Source organism: Misgurnus anguillicaudatus, chromosome 19, assembly GCF_027580225.2.
Source record: "Misgurnus anguillicaudatus chromosome 19, ASM2758022v2, whole genome shotgun sequence".
Lineage (NCBI taxonomy): Eukaryota > Metazoa > Chordata > Actinopteri > Cypriniformes > Cobitidae > Misgurnus > Misgurnus anguillicaudatus.
Genome location: NC_073355.2, coordinates 26062837 through 26076349, shown reverse-complemented (window position 1 = coordinate 26076349; position 13513 = coordinate 26062837). Strand labels below are relative to the sequence as shown.

General features: G+C 38.7%; 1 protein-coding gene and 1 pseudogene across 10 annotated transcripts in view; both read left to right on the top strand.

Moving 5' to 3' along the window:
- Nucleotides 1-13513, top strand: part of kcnc3a (potassium voltage-gated channel, Shaw-related subfamily, member 3a) — a 60727-nt gene that overhangs the window by 6348 nt on the left and 40866 nt on the right. The window lies entirely within an intron of this gene.
- Nucleotides 8149-8265, top strand: LOC141351300 (5S ribosomal RNA; annotated as a pseudogene).

Genomic DNA, 13513 nt, shown 5'->3' with positions numbered 1-13513 from the left:
TCCATTTTCATTGTCATTCTGTAAAGACTTCTTTTCATCCATTCTGCAGTTTTCACCATTCAGCTTAAAGGACTATTTTATCCTCTATGTATTCTGTTCCTAACATTTTCACTCCTTTATGACACAAACACTTACGCATAGACATGCATACAGTATCACACAATGCTTTTAGCTTTTTACGGCAATGCTGTAAATGTTAATGTTGTTTTATCAGAAAAGACCTTGTGACCGTTTGACCTTATGGACATAAAGAGAATAAGCTGAACGCAAACTCAGTACTGCTCATACGCCATATTATGTCAAGTTAACATTTTTTATTTAGTTATACTATGTATTATAAATCAAAAAATGTTTTGAGTTCCCACTTAAAGTCATAGTCGCATAGTGTATTGTTCATGTACAGGTGGCCCGTACTGCAGAACAGTACCTGTCAGACCCTTACAAACGTCATTAGGGGTGCCTGCTGGGGTATTGCTTATAAAGTACTTTGATTGTCATATAAATTTGTTTTATTGTGGGTATGCAGTCGTTGCTGCTTTGCTGGAAAATCCATGAGCAAATTTGATGAAAATGTTTTGGAAATCATTTTGTAAATTTGTTAATATGGTAGATTTGATGTTATGTGTTATTGCCCTGGCAATGGCAAGACATACATTTACCCATGCACCCTATTTTAAACAATTCTTTTGTGTCATTGATTGCTGAAAAGCAAGCCATTAGGTATCAGGTTGTGTTTGGGTATGCATTTACTGTCGAATTACAGGAACTTCGTGATATCCTAGGAACTTCAGAGCTTCCCATGGGGCTTGTTTTAACTGAATCCGTTTCCTGCTTACTCAGCAAGAACTTCCTTATGTCACTACCACCAAAATCACCTGATAATAATCAGTACACCCCAACATTTCTCGTGTCCGAACCCAAAGCTTGATTTAAAACGTTTTTCTATAGTTGCGATTCTTAAACAGAGCCTACTTAAATTTACATGGCCCATTTATCTTACTCATTTGCCTAAGCTCTTGGGTCTCATATTTTATGATGATAAACAAGCAAACAATACTGTTGCATGAATTCATAGACGTAATTCATAGACACTCACTTGTATACAAATTCAGCAATGCACCAAATTTTTTTACTTTTCTTATAAAGTGTATAGACTTGTAAAGCAAATGATCAAATATTTGTCAAAAAATAATCCCTGTTGTTATATAAAATCTATACGCAATCAGAAAAACCCGTAAGCCCTTGTGTGTAAAGAAATGTTTCACCTCCTCTGAACATCCTAGTGACCATTTATCTCCTTTAATAGTATTGCTTGGTTATTATTTAAGATATTTATCTTACTTTGCACATCACGGTCAATAGATCATAGATCATCACGATTAGTCAGACTTCTTTTTTAAAAGAGCTTAGCATTCCATTTAACAGATCGGCTTACATTTGCAATCCAACTGTAATTTTGAGTAAATTTGATTGTAGAACTGCTGGTAATGCGTTTGAAGTGTGTGCCAGTATAAGTTACAGAGCTGTTCTCGGACCTCTCGAGGGGAGGAGAGATGCCGTCATAGTTTTGATACGTCGTCATTGAACAGAGGTCTTTTATCAACCGTGACACGGCGTAGCGTTTTATTAGTGGGCTGCTGTATGGGTGCGGGGCCTGGTGCCGGATTGCTAATCATCGCTTACAACGTCCGTGTCCCTTTCTCTTGCTGTGCTATAGCGTAACACTGCGGCGTCTCATACTAGCTGACTGCGCGCTGATTTCTGCTGCAGAGGAACCGAATAACAAAGCAACAGAGCCACTGAGAAGTGTGTGCATATATGTGTGTGTGGTCACAGTTCACCTTTTTAAACTGAAGATGTGGAAATGCTTACAAGCTGTTGTTTGCATTTATATAGATTTTCGCATCTTAAACTGATCAAATTTTATTTTCATTACATTTTAAGTCACAGCAGAGCCCCTTACAAAGATTGTAGCTGTCTTGAAGCATCCAGATTACAGTGTGTGTGTGTTTATGTATATGTATATAATCATATGATTTACTTTAATTAGTAATACTGTAATATATGAGAGCAAAAGCCTGTCTTGCAGTTGGTAAGATTAAACAAACATGCAAATGCTTTACGCAGTAGAGTCGTAGACCAGTGAAATAAAGCGTCCCCAAGGACAGCATGATATGCAAGTTGAACAGAATTGCTTTACTTCTGCTCAACACCTCAGACTTGTAGTGAAGCACATGTTGTATGAGCGGATGGATAACAACCTGCGGGTGCATATAGTCATTCACGTGCTAAATCCTATTCGATAGGGATGAAGAAATATTAAATGAACTAGAGCACTAGCAGCGTCTCTTAGCAACAGCCTGTAGTCAAAATAATATCGTCTTTGCACTGTTCTTCTGTTGAAGTGTATATGCAAAAACCCCATAATTAAAAGTTTGTAATATGGCTTTGTATGCAGTACCATACTAGTGTTAACAATTGATTGATTGTATATTTCAGTAGAAAGAGTTTTATAGTAAGTTCACTACCTAGGCAACATTTTCGGGAGTTATTTTGACCAATTGACACCCATGCACGCATGACATTGCCGCTGTCCGGTGCTGAAAGATAGAAGTTTGAGCTTGACATTGTTTTTGAACTAACTTGAAGGAAAGGTGCATTGGCAGCCTGCTTTGACCGTATTTCGATTTTAATCTAAGTAAGTGGCTTAACAAACACTGCCCTTGTGACATGCCGAGTTCATCTTTGTGATATTTCATTTCCCACACAACAGCTACATCTATTTTTAGGAGAAGCACACTTGCAAAACATATATCAGCGTTTCCACAAAAATATTTTTTCAAATTGGAGAAAGAAAAAATAAGTATGATTTCTATAAAAAATAAGTTCTGTATACCCTTACCAAATTAACCACAAAATAACCATGTTTTTTTGTCCGGTATATCTCGGTTAATCTTTCCACCAATCGTTTGTGAACAGTTAGCTAAACCGAGTGGTGACCGTCATACCAAAAATAACCTTGGGTGTCAAGAGGACTGTAAAAACCAGCCCTGAAACAAATTAAAAATGTTTCACGTGCATTGGCAACTGAAAGCATGTCCTAAAAGACTCCATGGCGAAGTGTTGTTCGTCTGGACCTTTGCTTTTCTTCTAATGATAATGTTCATGTGTAACTGCAGTATGTCTGGCTGTCTGTGTTAGGAGACTTCTGTGGCACCCGTATGCTTAGCTCCAATCTACCTCATTTGTTTCTTTTTTAATAAACTACATTTCTAATTATAGTAATAAAATGAGATATGTAAGACGAGATCTCTCTGTAACATGCAGGCCTTTACTTTTACTCCTTTATGCAAGTAACCAAGCTGGTTTTCAGCTTACCCAGCCTTTATCTTATTGAATTAGCGCATGCTATTATTTAATACTGGTTGCAAAATCTTCACCAGGTCTTGTGCAATATTTGGACCGCACGCACGCATCTTCTGATCGCACATTGCTGCAGCAGCAGAGAGAATGATAATAAAGGTTATTGAACCAGTCACGTTGAGACCAATAAATCGGTGAATGAGAGGTACAGCGCTGGATACGCTTGAATCTACAGTCGCAGTGTGCTGTATCCTCGCTGGCTTCTGTCCAGCGTGCCGGTGAATGAGTTTGTGAGCGTATTTGCTTTACAAGCCTCTTTTTCTGGCTCAGGATATTTTGTTTGCTTCAGTGTTTTCTCCCCTGTTCTCCCCCACTAGTCTACATGGAGATCCCAGTAGGCATCTACCCTGAATTGCAGTCAGCCAGTAGTAGTTTGTATGTATGGCTACACATGCAGTCTGGCTCTCCTACTTTGAAATTTAAATAGGTGTTGATCCAAATAGGCCAAAAAGGATCTGCCAATGAGCTATGCATAAAAGAGACTGGGTTATGTTTTTTTAAAGCAAGACAATTACGCCATCAAACAAAAATGGATCAAATCGTAGTACTGTAATATAAGCTTCTTGTGTGCTAAAGACGCATTGCTTTTGGTCACCCCCTGTATCTTTTAACGGTTTTACAAACACAAATTCACATTCCCTCGAGCTGTAATTGATCACAAGGGAACAGCCAGCTGTTCCACCCCCATCATCTCATTACATCCCTCACAGTGATCCACATGAAACCAATAGGACTTTTACTTCTGATCATAGACACAATTTTTTGGTGTGTTTGCCTGCTTCAGTGTAAAGGTTAATGTAGTTTCTGGGCCACTAGCATCACCGAACATCTAAGAAAAAGGCACCAGTAATGTCTTTAAACAGGTTTCCTTAACACTCTCCCTAAACTCACACCATTTGATTAATCCTGCCTTTCATTTGGGAAGTTTCCCAGACAGCGTCCTAGACTAAAATGTATGTTTGAGCTGTCTTAGTTGAAAGCAGCTTGCACTGGCATATCTTAAATATATATACCATGGGGCTTTTTAATGCTTTATTCTGATTGGTCGAGAAATGTGCATTATTTTTCGATAAACGCACACCTGACTTGTCAAATGTGTAAGGAATAATTGACGACAGGCTGTAAAATTATTAGAAAATAGTGCATCCTAGGTGGTAATCGTGGTGCAACCCCGCTTCATGTGGTGCCGCGTTACCACCGTGGGTGTGCATTATTTACAAATAATTATACGGCCCGTCGTCAATTATTCCTCCTTACATATATCAGTGCCATCGTTTCACTTTTTTTTGCAGGTATGTTGGTAAAAACAGCTTAAGCTTCTTAATATAACTAAAGCCTATTCCTGGCTTAATCTTAACTTTCTCTGGGAAAACTGCCCCATTGTATGTTTACAAATGACATGAAAGTGCTTTTTTGAATAGCTCTTTAAAAACAGCAAGCGATACGATAGAAAAGTAGTGTTTTGTAATGCTTTTAGTGATAATTACAGTAATTAAAACTGATAAGCTTTCCCAAATCAGACATCTATTGGAGTGTCTGCGGTCACAGTGCTTGAAGAAATAGTGGCTCCAAAAGTATTCAGACGCTCACACTTTTGCATTAGTCAGCAAAAATCAACACTCATGTCTTTAATTTTAAGGAAAATATTTGCACATGCATTTTAGACCCAACACAAAAATAAGGTATAAGAAATGAGAAACCCAATTTTGAGTTAATTAATAAAAAAAAAAATATATATATATATATATATGTATATGTATGTATATATAATCAAACCTCAAAATAAATATCATGTGCTTTGTGTCTCATTTTTTAGTGGAGCATATTCATAGTTTGAGCAATGAAATACGACTTCATAAGTCATTCCCTGAAATGACAGACAAATTACAAAAAGGACCCAGAAGCTCCGAGTTCACTTGCTTGGATATTTTGTTATCTAATGCAACATTATTCATACATTTCTAAGTGTGACTTTCCCTCCGTTTATAACAGTCACAAGGGAAGGAAACTACGCACTTTTTTCTCTCTTTTTACCCCCACCCCTCTGTTTTACACCAAATCCCCACTTTCTCAAGCACGCTCCCACAAGACTTCATTTCTGCACTGAACAGGGGAAACCGATCTGTCGTAGGGAGTGAGAACAACAGACAGAAATGGGAAGAAACGGAGAGAACGGGGGAAGGGAACAGCTGTGGCGCTGTAATGTATCATGCCACATATACTTTATATAGTATGTAGTATACTATATATAGTATATCCCTGTTCTGTCATGTTAATCCAAATAAGACCGCTGCCAATCCGTTACACAGGCACACACGCTAGACTATTACTATGAAACGTGATTTTTTTGCCTGCCGGTTTTAGATAAGCTTTTCCCAAAGGATCTCGCTCAATTGCATGTTAGTGCGTCTGTGTGCATGTGCCGGAGGAGAGGCGAGAAAGAGCGGCGCTCATAAGATGCTGATGGAGGTAATACTGCAGCATTCTGGACGGAGAGAGAGAGAGAGAGAGAGAGAGAGAGAGAGAGAGAGAGAGAGAGAGAGAGAGAGAGAGAGAGAGAGAGAGAGAGAGAGAGAGAGAGAAAGGGGAATTGCAAATGAGAAAAGAAAGAGGAAGATGACTGCAAAGACATGAGATGATAGGAGACCGAATTAGGGCAAAGATAAGGTGGTGGTAAATGAGATACAGTGAGGAAAAATGGTGATGGGAGAAAGACAGACAAATGAGAAATTGATCAGTTCACCAGGCAATGAAAGAGTAAAGATGGCTGATATCTGTCAGCTGAATGAAACTGAAGTTGAGGGAATTGTTAATCCAAAAACGTCATTTACTTAAAGCGATACTCAAGCCAGATATCAAAATGACCTCATGATTTACTCATCCTCAAGCAATCCGAGATACATATGTCCCATCATCTTTAAGACGAACACATTTGGGGTTATTATAGTAAATGTCCTTGCTTTTCCTTAACATAGGAATATAACATAGAAAATAGGGATCATGGAACAACTTCTGATTTTGAAGCCCAAAAGAGAGCACCCATCCTTCACAGACGTAATCCAAGGGGTTAATAAATGTCTTTTGCAGGTAATCAATGCGATTTTGAAAAATATTCACATTTGAAACTTAATAAAGTATAATAACTAGCTTTCGATACCATTTTGGACTCACGAGACGATTTACGAGAGGCACTGCGCAACTAGGCATGGGCCGTTTAAAAAAATACAGAGGTTTTAAAGGGTCAAGGTTTCATATCAACTAGAATCTGTGATACTGGCTTTATTTTTACCTTACATACATGTTTTATGTTAAAAATGTATTGTCTCCAGTTTGTTTGTATATGTAGACATTTGAAAATATCAAATTTTAGTGTTCCAATGGCAACACCGCAACACCGTGAAACCGCTGTATTTTCGCTTAAAGGAATAGTCTACTCATTTTCAATATTAAACTATGTTATTACCTTAACTAAGAATTGTTGATACATCCCTCTATCATCTGTGTGCGTGCACATAAGCGCTGGAGCGCGCTGCGACGCTTTGATAGCATTTAGCTTAGCCCCATTCATTCAATGGTACTAATCAGAGATAAAGTTAGAAGTGACCAAACACATCAACGTTTTTCCTATTTAAGACGAGTAGTTATACGAGCAAGTTTGGTGGTACAAAATAAAACGTAGCGCTTTTCTAAGCGGATTTAAAAGAGGAACTATATTTTATGGCGTAATAGCACTTTTAGGAGTACTTCGACTCGCCTGAAAAGTCCGCTCCCCTTCTCACTCTCATAATGGGAGAGGGAGGGTGTTACTGCGCCGAGTCGAAGTGCTCCCAGGAGTGCTGTTGCGCCGTGAAGTGTGGTTCCTCTTTTGGGTCCGCTTGGAGGGGCGCTGCGTTTTGTTTTGTACCACCAAACTTGCTCGTGTAGCTACTCGTCTTAAATAGGAAAAACGTTGATGTGTTTGGTCACTTCTAACTTTATCTCTGATTGGTACCATTGAATGAATGGGGCTAAGCTAAATGCTATTGTAGCGCCGCGCGCTCCAGCGCTTACGTGCACACACACAGATGATAGAGGGATGTATCAACAATTCTTAGTTAAGGTAATAACATATTTTAATATTGAAAATGAGTAGACTATTCCTTTAAGGTTATCATGCTGCCAAAATCACATTCTGCCTATGCGCAATGAACTGGCAACCAGTACTCATTACGCTAAAACTCTCGTGAATCGCGTGAGTCCAATATGGCGCCGTTACCGGAAGCAAGTTATTACTAGGCCTGGGTATTGACAAGGGCCTCACGATATGATACGTATCACGATACATGGCCCATGATCCAATGCATCACGATACGATACAATACGTTGCATGTTGCGATACATTGAAATTCTTTTTCTTTCTTTGTTATCAAAAATGTAAAAAAAGAGCAGATTTCTTTTTCTTTTTTTAAAAGCCAAAGTGCATCCACAAAAAAGCTGCAGGTGTTTTTAAATTTTCTGGCCTTTTTTACGCCCGCTAACTTCTGAGACATTGGCCGTATATGACAGACAACTGGACAGCGACAACTACAGCAGCGGCGGAGGAGGTTGTTTGACTCACACAGAGGGATTATTATTATTTTTTAAAATATAGATAGTAGAAATATCGATACACTATCTTGAAAAAAAAAATCACGATAGTTAGCTGTATCGATATTTTTGCAACGCCCTAGTTATTACAGTTTATAAACTAGCAGCCATATCACCCTGTAGCCCAAGACAGCTTGCCCACTGAAGCTAAGCAGGGTTGAGCCTGGTCAGTACTTGGATGGGAGACCACCTGGGAAAGCCAGGTTGCTGCTGGTAGAGGTGTTAGTGAGACCAGCAGGGGTGCTCATCCTGTGGTCTGTGTGGGTCCTAACACCCCATTATAGTGACGGGGACACTATACTGTCAAAAAAGCACCGTCTTTCAGATAAGATGTTAAACGGAGGTCCTGACTCTCTGTGGTCGTTAAAATCCCAGGATGTCATTCGAAAAAGAGTAGGGGAGTGCCCCGGCATCCTGGCCAAACTTGCCCATTGGCCTACTAATCATCCCCATACATAATAATTGGCTATATCACTCGTTCTCCTCTCCACTAATAAGCTGGTGCGTGGTGGGCGTTATGGCGCACATGGATGCCGCCCATTGCATCATCCAGGTGGATGCTGCACATTGGTGGTGGTTGAGGAGATTCCCCCATTCATATGTAAAGCGCTTTGAGGTGTGCAGAAAAGTGCTGTATAAATGTAACAAATTATTATTATTATTTATAAAGTTTGAAATATGGATATTTATCCACAAAATCACATCAATTAACCACAGAAGACCTTTATTAACCCCTTGGGGCCCTGTAGATTATGTTTGTGAAGGTTGAATGTACTTTTTTGGGGTTTAAAGTCAGAAGTTGCTCCTTGATCCCTGTTTTTTTACCATTATAAAGTTTGGAAAAGCCAGGACATTTACTGAAATAACTACAAATGTGTTCATCTGAAAGATAATGGACATATATATCTATAATTGCTTAAGGCTGAGTAAGTCATGGGGTAATTTTGATATTTTGCTGGAGTATTCTTTTAACATAAATTATAAAAGTTAATTAACATAATTAACATAAAAGTCTCAATTAAAGCTTTTTATATGGCTTACGGTACATTTACATGGGACGAAAGCGTTAACGCTTGACAGAAGGCTTGTCTGAAGCGTGGCCAACAGCCAATCACTGTGGCCGCAACTAGGGATGGGACGATTACCGGTTTCATGATTAACCAAGATAAAATGTCCTGACGGTTAGTATTATAGTTTAAAATTTAATTATCATTACAACCGTGTTTGATTACCGTGATTTTGAAAACTCGCTGTAAATCCTGTCCCACCCAGAATCAGTTTGACGCAGGCACGCACATGCAACATAGTTTTTTGCACAAGGCGGCATTTAAGAGATAATGTATTGTATTCATTCACGGTAAACTTGTTAGACGGATTTATTAATTTTTTTACCACATAAATAATTTCAGGGACATGAAATATTAAATTGTGATTTTCAAAAATAAAACGTGTTCAAATGTTTTGAGTACCTTTATCAGTTCTTTTTGAACATTTCCATCTCATTTTCACAAAACCACGATGATATTGATAACCGTGATAACTTTGGTCACTATAATCATGATATGAAATTTTGATACCGTCCCATTTCTAGCCGCAACACATGCTCTGGTCTTCCATAAACGTAATTGGCTGGCTCTGCCTAGGTTATTTGCATAAAGCAATCTGATTGGGACGCATTAACGCTTACGCCCCGTGTGAACGTACCGTTAAGAAAATGGAATATGGCACACAAGTCAAATGCACCAAATGAATGCTTTATTCACAGCAAAATGCCATGGAAAATAAAGTCTTCACATTTTCTCATTTTGTTATCCATTGAAGAAAGAAAGCCATTGGTTAAAATGACATAATGAGAAATTGACATTTTTGCGTGAATCTACAGTAAATGAGTATATGAAGTTATATGGGATTTAACAACCTTGAGATTCATGTCTACTTGTTCTGTCTACTTAAGTTTTTACTACCATGGGTATGTGTCTCCGTGCGAGTGTGCGTGTTTGGCCCTAGCCACTGCAAGCTAGCTTTTAGCATTTTTTTCCGAATGGAGCTTTCACTTGGATTAAGGACAAAGGGGAAAGGCACTCTGTCATCCCCGCTAATGGCATAGAGCACACAGAGGAGGAGAACACTGGCAAGCTATGCTTTATACAGGGAGGGAAAGTAAAGAAGAGAGAGAGAGAGAGAGAGAGAGAGAGAGAGAGAGAGAGAGAGAGAGAGAGAGAGAGAGAGAGAGAGACTTAGAAAGATGGGAAGAGATCAGGACGGAGTGATTACACGGAGCAGAATGATGAAGAGAGGAGGAGAGACGGAATATTTGCAAGGACAAATGTACGCGGTGTGCTGCAGTTATCAGGATCAAATACTAAGCAGAAAAAATATGCTGTGCTACTTGTTTCCTCTGTTTCAGCTCACTGGAGTGCCTGTGTGTGTGTGTATGAGCAAAAGAGGAAAGCATAGTGTGTTTTTGTGTATGTCAGGAGGTTAGAAGGTTTTTGTACTGGAGATATGTTCAGTACTTTATTCAATGCCACAGTGTCTTGAATGGCAGAATTAATGATCTGCATTAACTTTAGCTAAAACAGTGCAATCCCTCATATATGATATATGTTAAGAAAATGTTAAAATAATGCATTGCACACCCAAGGTAGTAATGCGGCACAACGCAAAGCGGTCAAAGGACTGGACTGAGTTATTCCACTTGTACCGGTTACTACAAACATTGCTCTGGTGCCTATTTTTAAGACATTTGACAGGTTAAGTGTGCGGTTTACAGAAAAATAATCAACACACATGGAACATTTCTCAGCCAATCAGAATAAAGCATTCAACAGACTCATGGTATTATTGACCAAAAACAACTAGTGAGAAGATGAATGATAAGCTAGATAAAGGAAAAAGTCATGGCTAGATCATGATTTTATTATAATACCCATGCAGGACACAAACTTCCCAAAAAAATTCTCATTTTCTTCGAGTGAACAGGTTATATCATTTCTCTTTCCTTCATGTCATGGTTTCCGCAACAAGACAAAGACGCAGAGATAGATCAGTCCTGTGAGAGCTTGAGTCACTGTCTTGTTTTCATTAGACAAAGACAGTGGTTATTATCAGAGTAGGCATTCACATATAAAACACTGTAACTCAACGGCGGAAATTCTCTCTCTTTGTCTATATCCCCGAGCTACCTCCATCACACTATATTAAATGTTGTTATGCAATGTGATCATCTTTACTCTCAAAGGTTCAGTTTTTACCCTGAACTGTCAATTAAGTTAACCCAATCCACATTCAGACCGCAGATATGCTGAAATGTTCGTTCATGGGGTCCATGTCCGAGACTACTACGAGACTAGAAAGGTTATGACTTTTATTATGCGTTAGGTCATTTCTTTTATTTGGTAATGAATGCAAAATTGACACTTTTAGTGATCTCTGATGTTTGGACCCCAAGTACAGGAAACAAGTAATCAGGTGAATGATTTGATCTCTATGTGTGTTAGTGAGAACGCTGTGTCTGCTCCTTTACTTATGTGCTGATTTGAGAGGGGTCTGTTTTGTCCTGTCAGTCAGTGTCTGTAATTAATCTCTTAAAGTGCTGAGCTGTGAAAGTGAATGAGCGAGCTGTGCCACAGAGGCAGAACTGACCACTGACTCTCTGTGTGTGTGTATGTATGTATGTATGTGTGTGTAAGACATAAAAGCATCTGACTGTATGGGATATTGTTCCATGCATCTGCTGAATGAGCCATGTTTGCTATGATACATATTGATGTAACATGAGAAGTGTTTCTGCTGTATTAAATTAGACGGAATGGTATCAAATGAATAACAGATTGGTTTTGCCTTGTAAACGCTTTAAAGAGCAGATTCATACGATAGGAATTAATTTTGTTGTAAACTTAAAGAAATATTCAATAAAAAAGGAAGAATGAAAAATAGCATTAGCATAAGATAAAGTAGTGAAGACGTGGACTGGTGGTTGATGTGCTTCAGGCGCACTTCAGCATTGAGCAATGGTGCTCATATATGTAAGTTTCCTAGTCCATCTTGTCCTCTTCCTTTTATTTATTATTTAATTTTCATTGTAATAAATAAAATCTAATATAAAATATGTATTCCTTGTTTGTGCATTGCAGCATGCATTGAGCCAGGAAAGTTTGGATTCTGGCCGTACTTTGTTTATTTTTAAGTTTACTTGGACCATCTCTTTCCTTTTTTGCCATTCCTTCCAAGTAATATGTACTTACCAAGTCACTCAGTGCCATTAAAGGCTTACTAAATTTCCATTAGCTTCTACCCTGCATTTTTTGGATCCCCATTGTGCTTATCAGGTGGATCCAGAGTACACGTGCCACGTAAGCTCATTGTTTGCTTTTGTCTGTATAGGGTCTGTCACTGGACTCCATTGACCTTTTTAACCATGTTGATAAATGATGGTTAGCACACAGTAAATACCCATTGACTTCCATAGTTTTTGTTTATTCTACTATTGAAGTCAATAGGTAACATCAGCTGTGTGCTTACCGTCATTCATCAAAATTCTTCTTTTGTGTTCAACATATTAAAGGAAAACAGCACTGTTTTTCAATATTTTACTATGTTCTTACCACAACTTAGACAAATAAATACATACCTATCTTTTATCAATGCGTGCCCTTAATTTTTGTACAGCGCGTCGTGAATGTGTTAGCATTTAGCCTAGCCCCATTCATTCCTTAGGATCCAAACAGGGATGAGTTTAGAAGCCACCAAACACTCCCATGTTTTCCCTATTTAAAGGAACAGTATGTAAGAAATTTATATCAGTTAATCATAAAATGGCTCTTATATGTCACTAGACATTAAGAAATCATTTTCATTTCAAATATCACTCACAACAGTGGTCTGGTCAGGATATTTTCATTTAAAAAGTGGAATTGCAGCCCTCAACTGATGTTTATGTTGTCATTTTGTGTATTGGCCACCAGTTGTGTGATTGCAGTACCAGTTTTAGCCACAAGTTTTGTGATTGCAATACCACTTTTGGCCACAATCCTACATACTGTTTCTTTAAAGACTGTTACATGAGTAGTTCACAAGTAAGTATGATGGAACAAAAAAAACATGCAGATTTTTTTTAAGTGTATAAAAAATAAGAACTATATTATATGGCGGAAGAGCACATAGGCCCTGCCCCAGGTCTCGTGGCCTTAAATTGCGCATGGTAGCTTAGTCTACGAGTCCGTAGGGTGTCCCATCTGTCATTTTTACGCTTTGAAGTGTGCTCATCAGCGCCTTTGCCCCCTTTATGCGGTCTTCAGTGAAGCTCGCACTGCAGCAGGCTTTGCGCACTTTACCAACCCAGTAATCCTTGCGAAAGAGCAATCAGACCAATCAGACGACGAAGCGAGGAGTTCACACTGACAGGCAACTTCTCTACCTTAGTTTGCAGCACTTCGACCTCTGCGCGTAGTAACATCATCAC